Source organism: Pristiophorus japonicus, chromosome 15 (genome assembly GCF_044704955.1).
Source record: "Pristiophorus japonicus isolate sPriJap1 chromosome 15, sPriJap1.hap1, whole genome shotgun sequence".
In the NCBI taxonomy this organism is placed as follows: Eukaryota; Metazoa; Chordata; class Chondrichthyes; family Pristiophoridae; genus Pristiophorus; species Pristiophorus japonicus.
Genome location: NC_091991.1, coordinates 16,172,143 through 16,193,735, shown reverse-complemented (window position 1 = coordinate 16,193,735; position 21,593 = coordinate 16,172,143). Strand labels below are relative to the sequence as shown.

The 21,593-nt window shown below is 43.2% G+C and overlaps 2 protein-coding genes across 8 annotated transcripts in view; one reads left to right on the top strand and one right to left on the bottom strand.

Moving 5' to 3' along the window:
- LOC139280622 (endogenous retrovirus group PABLB member 1 Env polyprotein-like) overlaps nt 1-7,029 on the bottom strand; it is a 45,009-nt gene extending 37,980 nt beyond the window's left edge. The window contains exon 1 of one of the 2 annotated variants that reach the window (XR_011596727.1): nt 6,945-7,029. The gene's annotated coding sequence lies outside the window, so the exon portion shown is untranslated. The remainder of the gene's footprint in view (nt 1-6,944) is intronic. The other variant, XM_070900191.1, reaches the window with a different exon arrangement.
- The window catches only part of ppfia2 (PTPRF interacting protein alpha 2), a 639,866-nt gene that overhangs the window by 133,725 nt on the left and 484,548 nt on the right, over nt 1-21,593 (top strand). The window lies entirely within an intron of this gene.

The window sequence follows — 21,593 nt, the reverse complement described above, 5'->3', positions numbered from 1 at the left end:
AACGTTTTGTGTTTCATGCACAAGGACCCCCTGGTCCCTCTGTACTGCGGCACTTTGCAATTTTTCTCCATTTAAATTGTAATTTGCTTTTCTTATTTTTACTGCCAAAGTGGATAACCTCACATTTTCCCACATTATACTCCATCTGTCAGATTTTTGCCCACTCACTTAGCCTGTCTATATCCCTCTGCAGATGTTTTGTGTCCTCCTCAGAGTTTGCTTTCCCACTCATCTTTGTATCATCAGCAAACTTGGCTACATTACGCTCGGTCCCTTCATCCAAGTCATTAATATAGATTGTAAATAGTTGAGGACCTAGCACCGATCCCTATGGCACCCGGCACTGTTTGCCAACTGGAAAATGACCCATTTATCCCGACTCTGTTTTCTGTTCGTTAGCCAATCTTCTATCCATGCTAATATATTACTCTTTTATATTGTGCAGTATCCTTTTATGTGGCACCTTATCGAATGCCTTCTTGAAATCCAAATGCACCATATCCACTGGTTGCCCCTTATCCACCCTGTTCGATACATCCTCAAAGAACAGCAAATTTGTCAAACATGGTTTCCCGTTCATAAAATCATGCTGGCTCTGCTTGATTGAATTATGCTTTTCCAAATATTTCATTAATGTAGGTACAATCACATTCTTTGAATCATGTTTCAAAACTGCAACTTCTCTCAATTTGGTTAATAGTTAAACATTTTTTCGATATGGATGCAAAAGCAGCTGATAAACTGGCAAAATAAAAGACAGATTCCTAGTTAGTCAGAAGAGGTCCTCTGTCTTACATTGTACATGTCTGTGTGAACACAGACAGAACATTATTGGTTAGCTGAATTCTGATGCTGAGCATAATCACTAGGCTGTGATGGAAGCAGGTGATTATTGTTGGGAGCAGATGGGCAGGTCCACAACACAGTGTCCGCATGAGCTCTATTCACAGATGATCTCAGTAATTTCAACAGCTTTTTTTTAACATTGAGTTTTCAATTCAAGTGACTGTTATAGAAAGCGCAAAGAGTGGTTATCTTTGGATCAAACCCACAGTTGTGCGAACATGCTGTTGACATTAACTGCTGCCACGGAAAACAATAGTCAAGAAAAAGCAAAATCATTTGTACAGTAGCTATCCATCATACAAAAAAGGATTTAGTAATGAGCTGAGCTCTATGTATAGCTTTACATTTGTGTATACTTGTGGATTATATTACTGTTGCTTCCAATAATGATTTTTTCTGACATGAGCACGGGGACTGACTCTGTTAAGGTTCATCCACCTAATGGAACACGATTTTATACTTTTCAGGTAAGTGCAATCAGAAAGTTACAAGATGTTGCAACCTTAATTAATCATCTCTACAGGAATAGTTAAAACAATATAAAATTAAGAAAATTATATCAGATGTACTTCTCCAGAGGGCTAACTATTTTAATTCAGTGCTGTATATTTATTATAGAGTGAAGCTTTTTTACTTGTATTATATGAAAGATTTAGCTTTATAACTATTCAGATTGAAAGATTTACATTTTTGAAGGATTAAAAAGTGCATGACAATTTTGGCTTCATTGATGTATAACTGTGATAGAGAGATTGATCAATACAAATAATGGAAAGCGTTAACATTTGAACAGACATTTTCCTTGTAGCCATAAATTAAATTGTGTACCTGTAGAAACTTCATTTGGTTTTGCAGAATATTTCTGCTGCATCACTTCTGTTGTCCATTTTGTGAATTTTGCTTCCTGTTTTATAGTTGGATCGTAAAATTGTCAAATATTTTGACTTCAATAATGTTTGGGGAAAATGTTTTGAGAATCTTGTATGAAGCTGCATAGGGTCTGCTATTTAATTTCTCAGAACTTGTGTACATGCTTCAAATGAAACATGCCTTGAGAATAGTTCTTACAATTTTTAGGAAATCTTTGTTTATTGGAGAAGTGTTACGATTTTGAGCACATGTAGCATTTATTTAGCTACCTTTGCTAAACTGCATGTAATCACTGCAACTATTCTGAGCTTTGATCCCGAGTGAGCACTTGATCAAAGCAATTAAAATTAAGCTTTGCTCTAAGAGGAGGTGATGCCAAAGTCACATAGAAAACGACAGGCAAGCTAGATTGAAAATACTCATTGACTTTTTAAGGTGGAACTTTTCTATTTTGCATCCAGAAAATCTTTTATAGTACATGAGAGGCTGCCCTTTTAAATAATGATACTTAATATCTATAAATTAAATTCAAATCCTAACAATTCGACAAGTATTTAATGCCTGGTCATTTATAAAAATAAAATTTGGCTAAGGAAGCTATGCTTAATGTTTCTTATTTATTACAGTAAAATGTTATCCTCAGATTGTAAAGAGCGCTGTATCTTGTCAATTTAATATATAGAGGACTACTTGAAATGAAGGTTTGAAGATTTAGGAGTGACAGCTGAGGGATAATTCCTATGCTAGCAGTTAATCATGAATAATGGTTAACTAATGTGGCAGATCTAAATTACTTTGATTCATTTGAATGTTTCACAGTAATATACTAGATTCAGTTTTGTTTATTTGTTCTCCACCTACTTGAAGCTAATTTTGACTGTCTTCTGCTGAAGCAATTCTGGCACATCATAATGAAAGGATACTTTACTGAAGCAAAGTACAGGTAATTAATTACAGACAATATGTGGAAGACCATTAATAAAAACTGCTTTGGTTAATATTTGAAAAAAAAGGTTGAAAAATGTTTTTCATTTAATTTTCCCTGGAGGATATTTATATACTAACTGCATTAAAAAAAAAATACATGCTTCTCAGAAATACATGTATTTTAAAATTAAAATTATATTCCCCCTGCTGGTCAGGTCATCCATTTTGCTATAGACTATTCCATGTCTAAGTGAGTGGGCAGATTATATGTTATAAAGTTTCTGTCAATATCTCTCTGTAGCGGACTTCTAGAAGGATATGAAAGAAATACTCTTTATCAGATATCACCCCTTTGTGTGGAAATTGCTTTACACTTCCAATCAGTCTAACGTCAGTGGTAGGAAAACTACTAGAGACCATTGTTAAGGACAAAATTAATTTTCACTTGGAGAAGTATAGGTTAATAAGAGACAACCAACACAGATTTGTTAAAGGCAAATCATGCCTGACTAAACCGATTGTGTTCTTTGATGAAATAACAGAGAGGGTTGATGAAGGTAGTGCAGTAGGTGTTGCACATATGGACTTTCAAAAGGCATTTGATAAAGTACCACATAAGAGTCTTATTCAGAAAATAGAAACATATGGTATTAAAAGGACAGTAATTGGGTAAGGGATAGGAGGCAGAGAGTAGTGGTGAATAGATGTTTTTCTGACTGGAGAGAAGTATGTAGTGGGGTCCCCCAGGGGTTGGTATTAGGACCATTGCATTTCTTATTATGTATAATTGACATGGACTTGGGTATAGGGAGAACAATATCAAAGTTTGAGGATGATACAAAACTTGGCAATGTTGTAAATAGTGAGCAGACTTCAGGAGGACATAGACAGACTGGTGAAATGGGCAAATATTCCATGGCAGATGCAATTTAATTCAGATAAGTGTGAAGTGATGCACTTTGGGAGGAACTACATGAAGAAGTTATATAATCTTAATGGTATTATTTTGAGGTGGATTCAAGAGCAGAGGGACCTGGGGATGAATATTCACAAATCTTTGAAGGTGGCAGGGTAAGATGAGATGGTTAGGAAAGCATATGGGATACTTGGCTTTGTCAATAGAAAGAAAGAAAGACTTGGATTTATACAGCACCTTTCATGACTACCAGACGTCTCAAAGCCCTTCACAGCCAATGAAGTACTTTTGGAGTGTAATCACTGTTGTAAATGTAGGAAATAGGGGCATTGAATACAAAACAAGGAAATCATGCTAAACCGTTACAAACCGTTAAGCCTCAGCTAGAGTATGGTGCACAATTCTGGGCACCACACTTTAGGAAGGCTGTTAACGCCTTGGAGAGGGTACAGAGGAGGCTTATCAGGATGATACCAGGGATGAGGAAGTTCAGTTATGTGGAGAGATTGGAAAAGCTGTGATTGTTCTCCTTAGAGCAGAGAAGGTGAAGGGGAGACCTAGTAGAGGAATTTACAATTATGAGGGGTGTCGATAGAGCAAATGGGGAGACACTGTTTCCTCTCGTAAGTGGGTTGGTAACATTAGATCATAGATTTAAAATCATTGGCAAAAGAACAAGAGGGGAAATGAGAATTATTTTTTAAACAGACGGTTGTTAAGATCTGGAATGCTCTACCTGAAAGATTTCATGGGAGCTTTCAAAAGGTATATATTTGAAGAGGGCTAATTGTGGGTTATGTTTGAAAAAACTGAGTTGTAGGACTAAATTAGACAATTCTTTCCAAGAGCCAGCACAGACACGATGGGCTGAATGGCCTCTTTCTATGTCGTAAGATTCTATGATTCCCACGAGCAGTATAGCTGTGATTTGGAAATCAGTAGGAGTGAAATTGGACCCACATTTTCCGGGCGGTAATTGGGAGCAAAGAGGTTCAATTTAAACGGGCAACCTCCTGCACCCAAACAACATTGAAAACACATCCAATTGATTTAGGCACTGCAGGGGTGTCTCTGGCAACTGCCTAAAATGGGTGTTAGGCCCCTTGAATATGCTAATAAGGGGCCAAATGACTGTTTTAGAACTCAAACTGGAAGTTGGTTTGCAAGGTTTTCCTTTGTTTCTGTCCACTCACTGCCCCAACAAATCACTGCTGCTATAAAGATGGCAGTGCTGAACCTGAAAGGTACCTCACCGGTGGTTGGAGATGAGGAAAGTGAACGTCACCTCGGAGAGTGGTTCTGCAACACTGTTTTAGTTGGGAGTCATTACCACTACTTTGAAAACATAGTGAAAGAAAGGATTGCCCTCTAGGGATTGTTCTTGTGCTTTGAGGAGGAGGACATGAAGGAAGAAAGGATGGAAGCCAGGAGAGTGTGGCAGCATGCACACATGCAAGTATCCATGCCACAGCGTCTACAGACCACAAAGGTCCTATCTGGATTTTTACTATCGCTGTGTCTGCGAGGCTTTGTTTCCCCAGAGGTCATGACAGCGATGTGCCAGCTGTTGGAACCTGACTTGCAGTCACTTTCCACTCGAGATACTATCTTGTCTGTGACTGTGAATGTGACAACAACACTTAACCTTTATGCATCTGGATACTTTCAGGTGTACTCTGATAATGTTCATCACATAAGTCAATCAGCAGTGCATTGCTACATGAGACAGATTGCATGTTTGGTTATGAAGTTCCTGGAATATTAATGCTACATTTGTGTAATTTATGTTAAAATGCAACAACCTGTCATTTAAATTGTTTTTATGATTGCAATTACATGTTTCTTCTGCATCTTTTTCATCCCTAACCTAGATTAGGGAGGAAAACCCTCTACCATTGTAACTCATGGGTCCAGATTTTGTGGTGACAATTGCAGTGAGGCTGCCACCACTCACCATTATTATGGAATAAATCACACAGCAACTTCTGGCATTCACACATGCACAGCAAAATGTGGAAATTAGGAGGTTGCATTTGATTTACCCTGCTCCTCCACAAGCTTCACTACACCAGTACCTCGCCAATAGACTTGGCATTGAAACACATTGAAGGGAATGAATTTGCAGTACTTATCCACTAGCTATCCATTAATCATGTCATAAAAGGTTAGGACTTGTCCATTCAAGTGTAAGTGAATTTTTAATGACGTGATAAGTTTTAATTACTGCCAAACAACCTCTCTGGCATTGAAAATTAACTTTTACGTGTGGAGTCTCATTCCTTCAGATTTTAATTACTGATGGAAATTTTTTTTTTTAAATCTGTCTCATCTCTCTCTCTTAATCCTATTTTTCTTTCCCTCTTTTTATTTTGCTTTCATTACATTGAATTAAATATTCTAACTTGTACTTCCTGGTCTCATCATCATCATAGGCGGTCCCTCGAACAAGGATGACTTGCTTCCACACCAAAAGAGATGAGTTCATAGATGCTTCAATGAAGGACCCGATATTTCAGTCCTGAACTCCAGGGGTGGAAGATGCCTGTGCGTGGATTTTTTTTTAACGTGTGGTGACTGTTGCACATCAGCCACCACACGGCCTTTATCCAGTGGCAAGGGTAAACCAAGACGACTGGAGACCTGCTCTGCCGCATGGACCTAGTGCGTACACAAATCGCAGTGTGGGCTGGCCCATGCTGCACTTGGGCCCTCGGCTCTTCTGGGCCCCATACCTTCATTTGCCGCAACTCCGCTACGATCTTCCCGCTGTGCCTGGACCCTGCTGATGTTCCAGCCCACGCTCTAACCAGCGACCTGGGCCTTGATGACATCACTCAGTCGCCCTCAAAGTCGTCACACACTTGGGACGACTCGCACTGGAAGCTGTAGTGGTATGCTCCAGCTCTTTATCCTCCCGACCTGAAGTGGTGTCCCTGGTCTAGACTCTGCGTGACTTAGTGACGTTTCTTCAATCTGGTTGAGGAATCACGCTGTTCACACAGTCCCAGATCCCCGGTAGAGGGTGCCGCGCTGTTTCAGATGCCTAATGATGGTAAGTTGCCACTCAAAAGCCCACAAGAAGTCTGTGGGGAGCTGTAAGTGTAATGAACGGTGAATGCCGTTTGTTCACTGCTGACCGCAACATCTGGGCTATTATTAATTCCATCAACCCTTGCTGGAATTGTACAATTTATAAATACAGGTTGAAGGCAGGTTAGGCTTGACTTAATGCCCCTTCCCCAGGTTTGATACCTCACTTAAAAAGGTTACACTTGAGCAGGGTGACATATGGTAAGTGGCATTTGTGGAATAATGGCCCAGAAATTCCTCTGGGGGTCTTCCCGCGGGCAATTGCCTCCACGCTGGATATTTTTTACGAATTTACCTGCTGGTCTAGGAGGCGCCCTGATTTCCAATGGGGAGGCCTTCTCCTCCCGCGCTGCGAAGTGCGCTCCCGTGCAGAGGGTCCTGACCCAGAAGATGCAGTCATGTGTGACTGCTCAGCCAATTGGGTAAGTATTTCACAGGTTCCCATTAATAGCACTGAGACTCGCGTAACTATGAGTTATCAGTGCTATTAATGGGAACAAAAGCAATGACACAAAATAATAAAAAGTAAAAAATAGACCACACATATTTAAAATTAATTGAAATGAAAGTCATTATGTCTTATAAAAATAAAATATTTTCCCGATTTTTAAAAAAGTTTTTAAAATTATGGTTAACATTAAACTTACTATAGTGGGGAGGGTTTTTAACAATAAAATATGTTTTTATAACTTTATTTTAAAATGTTTTTGTGTATTTTTAAACACTTGCACCTGTAAAAGTAGGCTATATGCGTGCTTTTTCAGGCGCAAGATTTTTAAGGACATTTGCTGGGCAAGATATCCGTAAATATCGGAAATCTTGCCCTGCAAATGTCCTCGCTCCCAATCTGTTAGAAACTTGACAGATCGGAAAAGCCGGTTTTCAACGCATGCGCATTGCGCGCTGAAAACCGGCTTTTCTGATGCTTTCCCGGGTCTGTCGAAACTACGTACGGACCCGGGACATCGGAATTCCAGCACCAATACTCCAGCAATGCCTTTAGGAGAAAACAAGAGAGGAAAAAGTCATAGTGAATAAAAGAGATTTGCCAAACACTTTATTCATTGTGGCAGTACCCCTTTAAATTCAGTGTTTGAATTTTTTAATTGAGTATAAAATATCAGTCTTCGTTATGATTGACAATTAAATTCCTAAATGAAAGTGAAGCTAACTACTGTCTCATTGATCATCCCTGATGCACTCGGATAAATTAGTAACAGATGTTAATTATATAAAATGCTTAATTGGGTTATTGATAAGACTAAGAGCATTTCATTGTGGATAATATCCAATGAACATACTCAAAAAATTACATTCTTACAACCGTTTAAAAAGCTCACTGTAATAGTACTACACTTTTAAAATACTCTATGTAAGGTATTAGACAAAATAGTGAGACTGACAGCAGGCACATTTTTAATGAGAAACAATGAACTGTGCAGCTATTAAATGCATCAAATTGAAACACACGGGGAGTGAGCATCACTGGATTTGCAATGGAGCAACTAATAAAATTAATTTTCTTCAGTGTTTTCATAGGAGCTGTGATTTCATCTTCAGTCATGTTGTAATCTTAAACAGCACTTACTATATTGAAAATACTGGTGTTTTACCCTATGAAAACTATCCATTATTTGATTAAAACAAATATTGTAAGATCATTAGCAGAATGTATAACTCAAACTGAAAATAATTGTAATATTTTGTAGTAATTCATTGATTGTATTTGATTTTATGTAGTTAGGTGCAACATAGAATACAGATGCCATCTTATGACTCAAATATAGCCTCAATTACTTCATTATGACAGATCTTGCCTTCTACTGATTGACCTTTTTACTTATTACTTTTTTCAGCATTATTATTAAGCTATTGGCCCTGAATTTGCGGTCGGAGGCGTACCTCCAGAGTAATCCTCTGACCTGCAAAATATTTCTGAACTTCCTCTTAGTTCTACAGCTACGGAGAGTTCGGGTCCTGGGCCTCCAGCAGTACGCCTGTGCAAAGGCCCGTGGATTTCAGGGACGCGGGCGGTTCGGAAACGTCCCTGGGATCACATGGGCCAGAACCTCCAATCACAAAGGAGGATTCCATTACGGTCATTTCCGAATGGAATCCCCTAATGATATGCAATGGAATGCCCAAAATAATTAAACAATTTAGACAACTCTAATAAAAATAAATGTGCTCATTTTCAAATTTAATTAAAAGTCCCTTCAATACAGCAAATACAACAACAATTACATTTTTTGAAAAACAATTTAAAACATTTTATTCTGAGCCAAAATTTGCATAAACGAATTTTAAGTGATTGTGCATCACTTTTGAATTTAAATTTTTAATTTAAAATTTCTGTTAACCCTTACACTGGTGAAAGCAGGACCTATGCCTGCTTTTACCAGATGTAAGTGTTTTGTGGTCATTTTCTGGGCAGTAGTTGGGCAAATAGCCCAACTCTGCGCCAGCGAAAGTGATTTTTTAGTCAGTTCAGTAGATTTTGACAGATCGCAATTTCTGAGTTTTCGCACATGCACAGCACATGCGGAAACCAGAAACTTGTGGGGCCTTTCAGAAGGCTTATGACGGCGTGCACTAAGCACACAATGTAATTGGGACTGCAAATTCTGGGCCATTTTTCACTGCAAATATTACAAATTACAATGTACCTTCATTTTGACTCAAGTGAATAACAAATGGTTGTCTGCAATGAGCTAGCTGTTAATTTTTTTTGTATGATTGATTTAGAAATGCCTTTATTCTCAATATGCAACATGTTTTACTTATTCTTAGGTTTTGGGCAACACTGACATCCGTAAATGTGGGTAGGAGTCCTGTGTAGTTCAGACTGGGTTGGTGTGACACGTTGCTTTCCCTAGAGGACATTCATGTACAGTCCAACAGCTTTCTTGGCCAACCCACAAATGACTAGATTTATTGAATGCAGTTTCACAACTTGGTGTGGTAGGATTTAAAGTCACAATCTCAGGGTTTCTAATCCAATGCCATAACTACTAGGCTACTGCACCAGTTTCTTTATTATATGATTTATTAATGCTCATAAATTCTAATTCATCCTCTTCTCAATATAAAACTTTGCTAATTAATAACAAAAATTAAATGATTTCAAATACAGAGAAACTTTGCTTTGACTTATTTCGAAACAACAGTCCCTTATACACCATCATAGGCAGTCCCTCGGAATCGAGGAAGACTTACTTCCACTCTTAGCATGAATTCTTAGGTGGCTGTACAGTCCAATACAAGAACCACAGTCTTTGTCACAGGTGGGACAAACAGTCGTTGAGGGAAGGAGTGGGTGGGACTAGATTGCCGCATGCTCTTTCCGCTGCCTGCGCTTAATTTCTGCATGCTCTTGACGACGAGGCTCAAGGTGCTCAGCGCCCTTCCGGATGCACTTCCTCCACTTAGGGTGGCCTTTGGCCAGGGACTCCCAGGTGTCAGTGGGAATGTTGCACTTTATCAGAGAGGCATAGTTTTGTAGCACAGACTGACGACAGTAAAGCCATATGTTGCATCAGGAAACATAATAGTGGCCCTCCAGTAGTAAAAGAGATGTAATATTAAAATCGGGATTTCACCACAATATTGCCCAGAACACCTAATAGGGTTTTTTGTCTGTGGAAAAAAAACTATTGGAAATGTGTAATTTTTAATTGTAATATTTCAGTATAATAACCTTGGAATAACCTCAGATTTAAAATGATCAATTGAGCAAGAATATATTGCTTTTTGTGGGAGGAAGTTCCACACTTCCACCACACCGTGTAGAAATGTTTCTGAACTTCTCTCATGAATTGCATGGCTTGGATTTTAAGGTTATGTCCCCTTGTCCTAAACTCCGACACCAGTGGAAAAAGTTTCTCTCTATCTACTCTATTAATTCCTTTCAAAAACCTCAGTGAAATCACCCCTAAACCTCCTACATTCCAAGGAAGACTAGCCTAGTTGATGTAATCTCTCCTGATAATCTAATCCTTGAAACACTGGTAACATCCTGGTGAATCAGCCCTGCACTCCTTCTAAGGCCAAATTTATCCTTTCTAAGGTGTAGTGCCTAAAACTGTACACAAATGAGGTCTAACAAGAGCTCTTTATAGCTGGAGCAAAACTTCCTCCCCTTTATATTCTAGCCCTCTAATTATGAAGGCTGTTGCCCTTGTCCTTCGCTTTTTTTTGTACCTAACAATAACATTTTAGTGTACATGGATCGCTAAATCTCTTTGGACCTCCACTATTCCTAGTTTTTCACCATTTAAAAAGTACTGTGATCGATCATTTTTTGGAATAAAATGGATGATTTCTCACTTGCATTGAAATCCATCTGCTACAGTTTTGCCCATCCACTTATTCTATCAATGTCTCTTTGTAATTTAATGCCTCTATTTATAAAGCCAAGCATCCTGTATGCCTTTTTAACAGCCTTCTTAACTTATCCTGCCACCTTCAAAGACTTGTGTACCTACACCCCTAAGTCTTTCAATTTCTGCACCTCTTTTAGTTCCTCAGGACAGTGTCCCAGGCCCAACCATCTTCAGCTGTTTCATCAATGACCTTCCCTCCATCATAATGTCAGAAGTGGGGATGTTCGCTGATGATTGCACAGTGTTCAGTTCCATTTGCAACTACTCAGATAATGAAGTAGTCCATACCCGCATGCAGCAAGACCTAGACAGCATTCAGGCTTGGGCTGATAAGTGGCAAGTAACATTCTCGCCACACAAGTGCCAGACCATGACCATCTCCAACAAGTGAGATTCTAACCACCTTCCCTTGATATTCAATGGCATTATAATCGCCAAATCCGCCACCATCAACATCCTGGAGGCCATCATTGACCAGAAACTTAACTGGACCAGCCACATAAATACTGTGGCATCAAGAGCGGGTCAGAGGTTGGGTATTCTGTGGCGAGTGTCTCACCTTCTGACTTCCCAAAGCCTTCCCACCAACTACAAGGCACAAGTCAGGAGTGTGATGTAATACTCTCCACTTGCCTGGATGAGTGCAGCTCCAACAACAGTCAAGAAGCTCGACACCATCTAGGACAAAGCAGCCCACTTGATTGGCACCCCATTCACCATCTTCAACATTCACTCCCTCCACCACCGTCGCACCATGGCTGCAGTGTGTACCATCGACAAGATGCACTGCAGCAACTCGTTACAGCTTCTTCGGCAGCACCTCCCAAACCCGTGACATCTACCACCTAGAAGGACAAGGGCAACTGGCTCATGGGAGCACCATCATCTGCAAGTTCCCCTCCAATCTTGACTTGGATATATATCGCTGTTCCTTTATCGGTGCTGAGTCAAAATCCTGGAACTCCGTCCTCACAACCCTTCACCACAAAGTCTGCAGTGGTTCAAGAAAGCGGCTCACCACCACCATCTCAAGGGCAATTAGGGATGGGCAATAAATGCTGGCCTTGCCAGCGACGTCCACATCCCTAAACAAATAAAAAAAATTGTACCATTTAGTTTATATTGCCTCTACTCATTCCTCCTACCAAAATGAATCATTTCACACTTCTCTGGATTAAATTTCATCTGCCATGTGGCTGCCCATTTCACCATCTGTCTATGTTCTTCCAAAGTCTGTTTATATCTGTTATATATGTAAACCTGTAAATACCTTGCTTAACCACCAGAGGGCTCATCCCCTGGAGTCCCAAGGGATCCCACAATCCCTTGGGAGCACCGGTATATGAGGAGGCCTCACAGGCTGGAGAGGCACTACGGAGACCTTTAATGAAGGACTACAGTCACACATTACTTTGAGCACACAGTATCTGGTCAGATTCTTTATTCAAGACATAACACTATCCTCCTCACTGTTTACTACATTTCCGACATTCGTGTCATCTGCAAGCTTTGAAATTATGCTCTATACCCAAGTCCAGGTCATTAATATATATATTTTTTAAAAGTGTTCCCAACATCAACCCCTGTGGGACACCACTGCACACTTCCATCCTATCTTAAAAACAACTGTTTACCACTACTCCTGTTTTCTGCGCCTTAGCGAAATTTGTATCCATGCTGCCACTATCCCTTTAATCCCCAGAGCATTAATTTTGCGAACAAGTCTGATACGTGTTACTTTATCAAATACCTTTTAAAAGTTCATATACACATCAACTGCACTGCTCTCATCAACCCTTTCAAAGCACTTCATCAAAGAACTCAACCAAGTTAGTCAAATGCAATTTGTCTTTAACGAATCAGTGCTTCATTTATTAATATTTTTCCGAGTGCCAATTAATTTTGTCCCATATTATTGTCTCTAAATGTTCCCCACCACTGTAGTTGCTGAGTTTATCCTTCTCCCTTTTTTGAACAGGGATGTAATATTTGCAATCCTCTGGCATCACTCTCATATCTAAGGAGGATTAGAAAATTATGGTCAGAGCCTCTGTAATTTCCATCCTTACATCCCTCAGCAACCTAGGATGCATTGCATCCGGACAGGGTGACTTTTTTACTTTCAGGACTGCTAATCTTTTAAGAACCTCCTCTTTATCTATTTTTATCCTATCTAATTTCTCTACTGCCTCCTCTTTGGAGATGGAGTGGAGGCAGCGAAGAAGAGGACAAGATGCTCACATAGGATGGAGGAGATGGGGCAGGAGAACTTTCAGCAGGAAACCTTAGGGTCTTCAGTGAGCACATCGCCTATCTATACCAGAGTTCTGTGACCACCAAAGGAGGTGACATAAGAACATAAGAAATAGGAGCAGGAGTAGGCCACATGTCCCCTTGAGCCTGCTCCGCCATTCAGTAAGATCATGGCTGATCATCAACCTCAACTCCACTTTCCCACCTGATCCCCATATCCCTTGATTCCCCTAGACTCTAAATATCTATCTATCTTAGCCTTGAACTCAGCATCCACAGCCTTCTGGGGCAGAGAATTCCAAAGATTCACAACCCTCTGAGTGAAGAAATTCCTCCTCATCTCTGTCGTAAATGGCCTACCCTTTATCCTGAGACTGTGCCCCCAAGTTCTAGACACTCCAGTCAGGGGAAACAACCTCTCAGCATCTACCCTGTCAATCTCAGAATCTTGTATGTTTCAATGAGGTCACCTCTCATTCTTCTACACTCCAGAGAGTATAGGCCCATTCTACACAATCTCTCATCATAAGACAGCCCTCTCATCCCAGGAATCAATCTAGTGAACCTCTGTTGTAAATAAGGAGACCAAAACTGTGCACAGTACCCCAGGTGTGGTCTCACCAAGACCCTGTACAATTGTAGCACGATTTCCTTACTCTTGTACTCCAACTCCCTTGCAATAAAGGACAACATGCCATTTGCCTTCCTTATTGCTTGCTGTACCTGCATGCTAGCTTTCTGTGTTTCTTGCAGAAGGACACCCAAATCTCTCTGAACACCAACATTTAAAAGTTTCTTTTAAAAAATATTCTGTTTTTCTATTCTTCCTACCAAAGTGAATAACCTCACACTTCCCTACATTATACTCCATCTGCCACCAAATTGCCCACTCACTTAATCTATCTATATCCCTTTGCAGACGCTTTGTACTCTCCTCACAGCTTACAGTCCCACTTAACTCGGCGAGAGGTGCATGGAGAGGCGTCGGGAGTTCGTTGGTGAGGCCTATAAAAGGCACAGCAGGGAGTCCGGGGCCCAGCATCGGCGAGAGGTGCGTGGAGAGGCGTCGGGAGTTCGTTGGTGAGTCCTATAAAAGGCACAGCAGGGAGTCCGGGGCCCAGCGTCGGCGAGAGGTGCATGGAGAGGCGTCGGGAGTTTGTTGGTGAGGCCTATAAAAGGCACAACAGGGAGTCCGGGGCCCAGCGTCACCGAGAGGTGCATGGAGAGGCGTCGGGAGTTTGTTGGTGAGGCCTATAAAAGGCACAGCAGGGAGTCCGGGGCCCAGCGTCGGCGAGAGGTGCATGGAGAGGCGTCGGGAGTTCGTTGGTGAGGCCTATAAAAGGCACAGCAGGGAGTCCGGGGCCCAGCGTCGGCGAGAGGCGTCGGGAGTTCGTTGGTGAGGCGTACTTGTGCAGCTACAGGAAGAAGGCAAAAAAGAAGTAGAAAGAAACAGAAAGGTGACGTCACAGCCAAGGGGGTAAGTGATTGGCTGGTGATTGGTGAGTAGTTTTTCTTTTTTCTCTTCTAAAACAGTGAGTAAACTTTAACATTGTTGTTGCCTATCTAAGGGTTAAGTCATGGCAGGACAGCTCGGTCACGTGTTTGCTCCTCCTGTACCATGTGGGAACTCAGGGACGACTCAAGTTTCCCTGATGACTACGTGTGCGGGAAGTGCATCCGCCTCCAGCTTCTGACGGACCGCGTTGCGGAGTTGGAGCTGAGGGTGGATTCACTCTGGAGCATCCACGATGCTGAGAATGACGTGAGTAGCACGTGTAGTGAGTTGGTCTTATCGCAGGTGAAGGGTCCACAGCCAGATAGGGAATGGAAGACCAGCAGGAAGAGCAGTGCAAGGAAGGTAGTGCAGGGGTCCCCTGTGGTCATCCCCCTGCAAAACAGATACACTGCTTTGAGTACTGTTGAGGGGGATGACTCATCAGGGGAGGGCAGCAACAACCAAGTTCATGGCACCGTGGCTGGCTCTGCTGCACAGGAGGGCAGGAAAAAGAGTGGGAGAGCGATAGTGATAGGGGATTCAAATTGTAAGGGGAATAGATAGGCGTTTCTGCGGCCGCAACCGAGACTCCAGGATGGTATGTTGCCTCCCTGGTGCAAGGGTCAAGGATGTCTCGGAGCGGGTGCAGGACATTCTAAAAAGGGAGGGAGAACAGCCAGTTGTCATGGTGCACATTGGTACCAACGACATAGGTAAAAAAAGGGATGAGGTCCTACGAAATGAATTTAAGGAGCTAGGAGCTAAATTAAAAAGTAGGACCTCAAAAGTAGTAATCTCGGGATTGCTACCAGTGCCACGTGCTAGTCAGAGTAGGAATCGCAGGATAGCGCAGCTGAATACGTGGCTTGAGCAGTGGTGCAGCAGGGAGGGATTCAAATTCCTGGGGCATTGGAACCGGTTCTGGGGGAGGTGGGACCAGTACAAACCGGACGGTCTGCACCTGGGCAGGACCAGAACCAATGTCCTAGTGGGAGTGTTTGCTAGTGCTGTTGGGGAGGAGTTAAACTAATATGGCAGGGGGATGGGAACCAATGCAGGGAGACAGAGGGAAACAAAAAGGAGACAAAAGCAAAAGACAGAAAGGAGATGAGGAAAAGTGGAGGGCAGAGAAACCCAAGGCAAAGAACAAAAAGGGCCACTGTACAGCAAAATTCTAAAAGGACAAAGGGTGTTAAAAAAAACAAGCCTGAAGGCTTTGTGTCTTAATGCAAGGATTTCCGTAATAAGGTGGATGAATTAACTGTACAAATAGATGTTAACAAATATGATGTGATTGGGATTACGGAGACATGGCTCCAGGATGATCAGGGCTGGGAACTCAACATCCAGAGGTATTCAACATTCAGGAAGGATAGAATAAAAGGAAAAGGAGGTGGGGTAACATTGCTGGTTAAAGAGGAGATTAATGCAATAGTTAGGAAGGACATTAGCTTGGATGATGTGGAATCTATATGGGTAGAGCTGCAGAACACCAAAGGGCAAAAAACGTGAGTGGGAGTTGTGTAAAGACCTCCAAACAGTAGCAGTGATGTTGGGGAGGGCATCAAACAGGAAATTAGGGGTGCATGCAATAAGGGTGCAGCAGTTATAATGGGTGACTTTAATATGCACATAGATTGGGCTAACCAAACTGGAAGCAATACGGTGGAGGAGGATTTCCTGGAGTGCATAAGGGATGGTTTTCTAGACCAATATGTCAAGGAACCAACTAGGGGGGAGGCCATCTTAGACTGGGTGTTTTGTAATGAGAGAGGATTAATTAGCAATCTCGTTGTGCGTGGCCCCTTGGGGAAGAGTGACCATAATATGGTGGAATTCTGCATTAGGATGGAGAATGAAACAGTTAATTCAGAGACCATGGTCCAGAACTTAAAGAAGGGTAACTTTGAAGGTATGAGGTGTGAATTGGCTAGGATAGATTGGCGAATGATACTTAAGGGGTTGACTGTGGATGGGCAATGGCAGACATTTAGAGACCGCATGGATGAACTACAACAATTGTACATTCCTGTCTGGCGTAAAAATAAAAAAGGGAAGGTGGCTCAACCGTGGCTATCAAGGGAAATCAGGATAGTATTAAAGCCAAGGAAGTGGCATACAAATTGGCCAGAAATAGCAGCGAACCCGGAGACTGGGAGAAATTTAGAACTCAGCAGAGGAGGACAAAGGGTTTGATTAGGGCAGGGAAAATGGAGTACGAGAAGAAGCTTGCAGGGAACATTAAGGCGGATTGCAAAAATTTCTATAGATATGTAAAGAGAAAAAGGTTACTAAAGACAAACGTAGGTCCCCTGCAGTCAGAATCAGGGGAAGTCATAACGGGGAACAAAGAAATGGCGGACCAATTGAACAAGTACTTTGGTTCGGTATTCACTAAGGAGGACACTAACAACCTTCCGGATATAAAAGGGGTCAGAGGGTCTAGTAAGGAGGAGGAACTGAGGGAAATCCTTATTAGTCGGGAAATTGTGTTGGGGAAATTGATGGGATTGAAGGCCGATAAATCCCCAGGGCCTGATGGACTGCATCCCAGAGTACTTAAGGAGGTAGCCTTGGAAATAGCGGATGCATTGACAGTCATTTTCCAACATTCCATTGACTCTGGATCAGTTCCTATCGAGTGGAGGGTAGCCAATATAACTCCATTTTTTAAAAAAGGAGGGAGAGAGAAAACAGGGAATTATAACCGGTCAGCCTGACATCGGTAGTGAGTAAGATGATGGAATCAACTATTAAGGATGTCATAGCAGCGCATTTGAAAAGAGGTGACATGATAGGTCCAAGTCAGCATGGATTTGTGAAAGGGAAATCATGCTTGACAAATCTTCTGGAATTTTTTGAGGATGTTTCCAGTAGAGTGGACAAGGGAGAACCAGTTGATGTGGTATATTTGGACTTTCAGAAGGCTTTCGACAAGGTCCCACACAAGAGATTAATGTGCAAAGTTAAAGCACATGGGATTGGGGGGTAGTGTGCTGACATGGATTGAGAACTGGTTGTCAGACAGGAAGCAAAAAGTAGGAGTAAATGGGTACTTTTCAGAATGGCAGGCGGTGACTAGTGGGGTACCGCAAGGTTCTGTGCTGGGGCCCCAGCTGTTTACACTGTACATTAATGATTTAGATGAGGGGATTAAATGTAGTATCTCCAAATTTGCGGATGACACTAAGTTGGGTGGCAGTGTGAGCTGCGAGGAGGATGCTATGAGGCTGCAGAGCGACTTGGATAGGTTAGGTGAGTGGGCAAATGCATGGCAGATGAAGTATAATGTGGATAAATGTGAGGTTATCCACTTTGGTGGTAAAAACAGAGAGACAGACTATTATCTGAATGGTGACACATTAGGAAAAGGGGAGGTGCAACGAGACCTGGGTGTCATGGTACATCAGTCATTGAAGGTTGGCATGCAGGTATAGCAGGCGGTTAAGAAAGCAAATGGCATGTTGGCCTTCATAGCGAGGGGATTTGAGTACAGGGGCAGGGAGGTGTTGCTACAGTTGTACAGGGCCTTGGTGAGGCCACACCTGGAGTATTGTGTACAGTTTTGGTCTCCTAACCTGAGGAAGGACATTCATGCTATTGAGGGAGTGCAGCGAAGGTTCACCAGACTGATTCCCGGAATGGCGGGACTGACCTATCAAGAAAGACTGGATCAACTGGACTTGTATTCACTGAAGTTTAGAAGAATGAGAGGGGACCTCATAGAAACATTAAAAATTCTGATGGGTTTAGACAGGTTAGATGCAGGAAGAATGTTCCCAATGTTGGGGAAGTCCAGAACCAGGGGTCACAGTGTAAGGATAACGGGTAAGCCATTTAGGACCGAGATGAGGAGAAACTTCTTCACCCAGAGAGTGGTGAACCTGTGGAATTCTCTACCATAGAGGGTTGTTGAGGCCAACTCACTGAATATATTCAAGAGTGAGTTAGATGTGGTCCTTACTACTAGGGGGATCAAGGGGCATGGCGAGAAAGCAAGAATGGGGTACTGAAGTTGCATGTTCAGCCATGAACTCATTGAATGGCAGTGGAGGCTAGAAGGGCCGAATGGCCTACTCCTGCACCTATTTTCTTTGTTTCTATGTTTCTATGTTAACTCTATTGTCAGCAAACTTGGATACATTACACTTGGTCCCTTCATCTAGGTTATTAATATTGATTGTAAATAGCTGAGGCCCCAGCACTGATCCTTGCAACAACTTCTTCTTAGATGGTCCCTTGAATCGAGGATGACTTGCTTCCACAGCAAAAAGGGATGTGTTCAATGAAGGACCAAATATTCCAGGTCCCGAACTGCATATTGAAGGGTGGAAGATGCCTGTGCATGGATTTGTTTTAACATTGCACACCAGCCACCACACAGACTTGACAGAGCTTGGTCTTGGTCCAATGGCAAGGGTTAACCAAGACGACTGCAGACCAGCTCTGGGCCAGACCACATATGCAATGTGGGCTGGCCCGTGCTGCCCCTGGGCCCTGGGCTCCTCCGGACCCCGTACCCTCATTTGCCGCACCTCCTCCACGATCTCTCGCCATTCCTCTGCCACAAACATTCGCCGCATCTCTGCCACGATCTCTCACTGCTCATCTACCCCAACCTTCCCGCTCCTCTGCTGCACACATATCACAGTGTGGGCTGGCCCATGCTGCCCCTGGGCCCACGCTTCTTCTGGGTCCCAAACTCATGCCTCTCCTGGGCCCCGATCACATCGCACTGCAATTTCTCACCGCTCCTTCACCCCGACCTCGCCGCTCCTGCTGTACCTTCCCACACTCCAATCACCGACCAGGGTTATGGTGACGTCCAAACCAGATGCCCTTTAAACTGCCATTGCCCTCCTGCACCAGCTCGCACTGTATGCTGAAGTGGTATGTCGCCATGTTGTCCAGGGGCCACTCGCCTTTTATAGCCCCGACATGCCGCTGGTGTTTCCTCGCAGGTCGGGGATGCCACACTGTCTCGGGGGCGCTCGCTGCTCACCTTTTATGGTTCCAGTGTGCCACTGGTGTTTCCTCACAGGTCAGGGTCACTACGCTGTCCAGGGGCCGCTCGGCTTTTATGACCCGACCTGCTGCTGGTGTTTCCTCGCAGTTCGGGGCCACCATGCTGTCCAGGGGCTGCTCGTCGCTCGCCTTTTATGGTCCTGACCTTGTCTTTGCAGCACCCTATTAGTTATAGCCTGCCAACCTGAAAAAGACCCGTTTATCCCTACTCTCTGTTTTTTGTGCATTAACCAATCCTCTCTTCATGCACATTACCTCCAATCCCATGATCGCTTATCTTGTGTAATAACCTTTTATGTGGCACCTTACAGATTGCCTTTTGGAAATCCAAATATACTACAACCACTGGTTCCCCTTTATCTACCCAGCTAGTTACATCGTCAAAAAACTCTAATAAATTTGTCAATAGCAATACAGAATCCTGCCACTTCCTGCAACCAGACCTTCAGCCTCAGAGCAGGGTGATGACAACTCTCACAGTGACCTTCAAGGTCACCGTGATCCTTAATTTTTTCGCCACCGGATCTTTCCAGTCTAGAGCAGGTGACATAGCTAACATCCCCCAGTTCGTCATCCATCGCTGCGTCTGGGAGGTCACAGAGGCTCTGTTACTCCAGGAGAAGGGACTTTATTGTATTTTTTTTCAACAGAGAGAAGCAGGAGAAGTGCACATGTAGCTTTGCCAGGAGATTGGGCTTTCCCATGGTGCAGGGCACCATCAACTGCACTTAGCTTGCGTGTGCCTGAGATGTTCTGTAACCGCAAAGGCTACCACTCACTTAAGGTTCAGTTATGCGACAATGCGCAGTGCATCGCGATCGTGAATGCCTGGTATCCTGACAGCAGTCATGATGCCTTCATCATGTGTCAATCAGTGTGGCACCAATCTTCCAGCCACCATATCAAACCCGAGGGTGGCTGCTCAGCAACGAAGGCTATCCACTCTACACTTAGCTGAATACACCCCTCCCCAACCCCACCACTCGTGGCCAGCACTCATATAATGACAGCCATGCTTCCACAGGGAATCTAATTGAGCAGACCGCGAAGGTGTTAAAACTATGGTTCTGCTGCCTTGAATGCTCGGGAGCAGCCCTCCAGTACATCCTCCAATGGGTGTCCCATTTTGTGTATGCTCCACAAATTGGCCACCAGGAAGGTGCAGCCCGTTCCATCTCGGGTTCTGGGACTACCTCTGATGGTGGAGGAGGAGGATGAGGAGGAAGAGGAGGAGAAGGAAGAGGAATGGAGGAGATAGACAGCAGAACTCCATTCCGGACAGGCTGTCCGTGAGCGCCTCATCAGACTCCGGTTCCAGTGAATGCAACCCCAGATCTCAGTAGTGCACCACTTCCCCATCTTAACAACCCTCTGTCATGGAACATCACAGCGACCTCATGGGCACAAAGCTGAAATGAGAACCACCACAAATCAAACATCCATACAAATCAAAACAACAACAACTAATCACCCTTGTGCATTCCCTTAGCGTCTGTCTTTCGTGTACCTTTTCCTACTCTAGTACTCCTACGAAGTGCTCCCCCAGCATGGTTGGTGGAAGGCTGCTGACTTTCAGTGGGGGAGACTGCAGATAGCCTTGTAGGATGACCTCGAGCATCTCTGGACATGGCCTCAGTTATAGACTGCACCACCTCAGCATGGTTAACAGCAGTCTGGGCTGGCTGGATGACAAGCTGCAGCAAGAGCACTGGCTGAATAGCAGTGGTGGGATTAGGAATGCTGTCATCCTGACAGATGACAGCAGGTTCTTGTTCCACGGAGACACTGC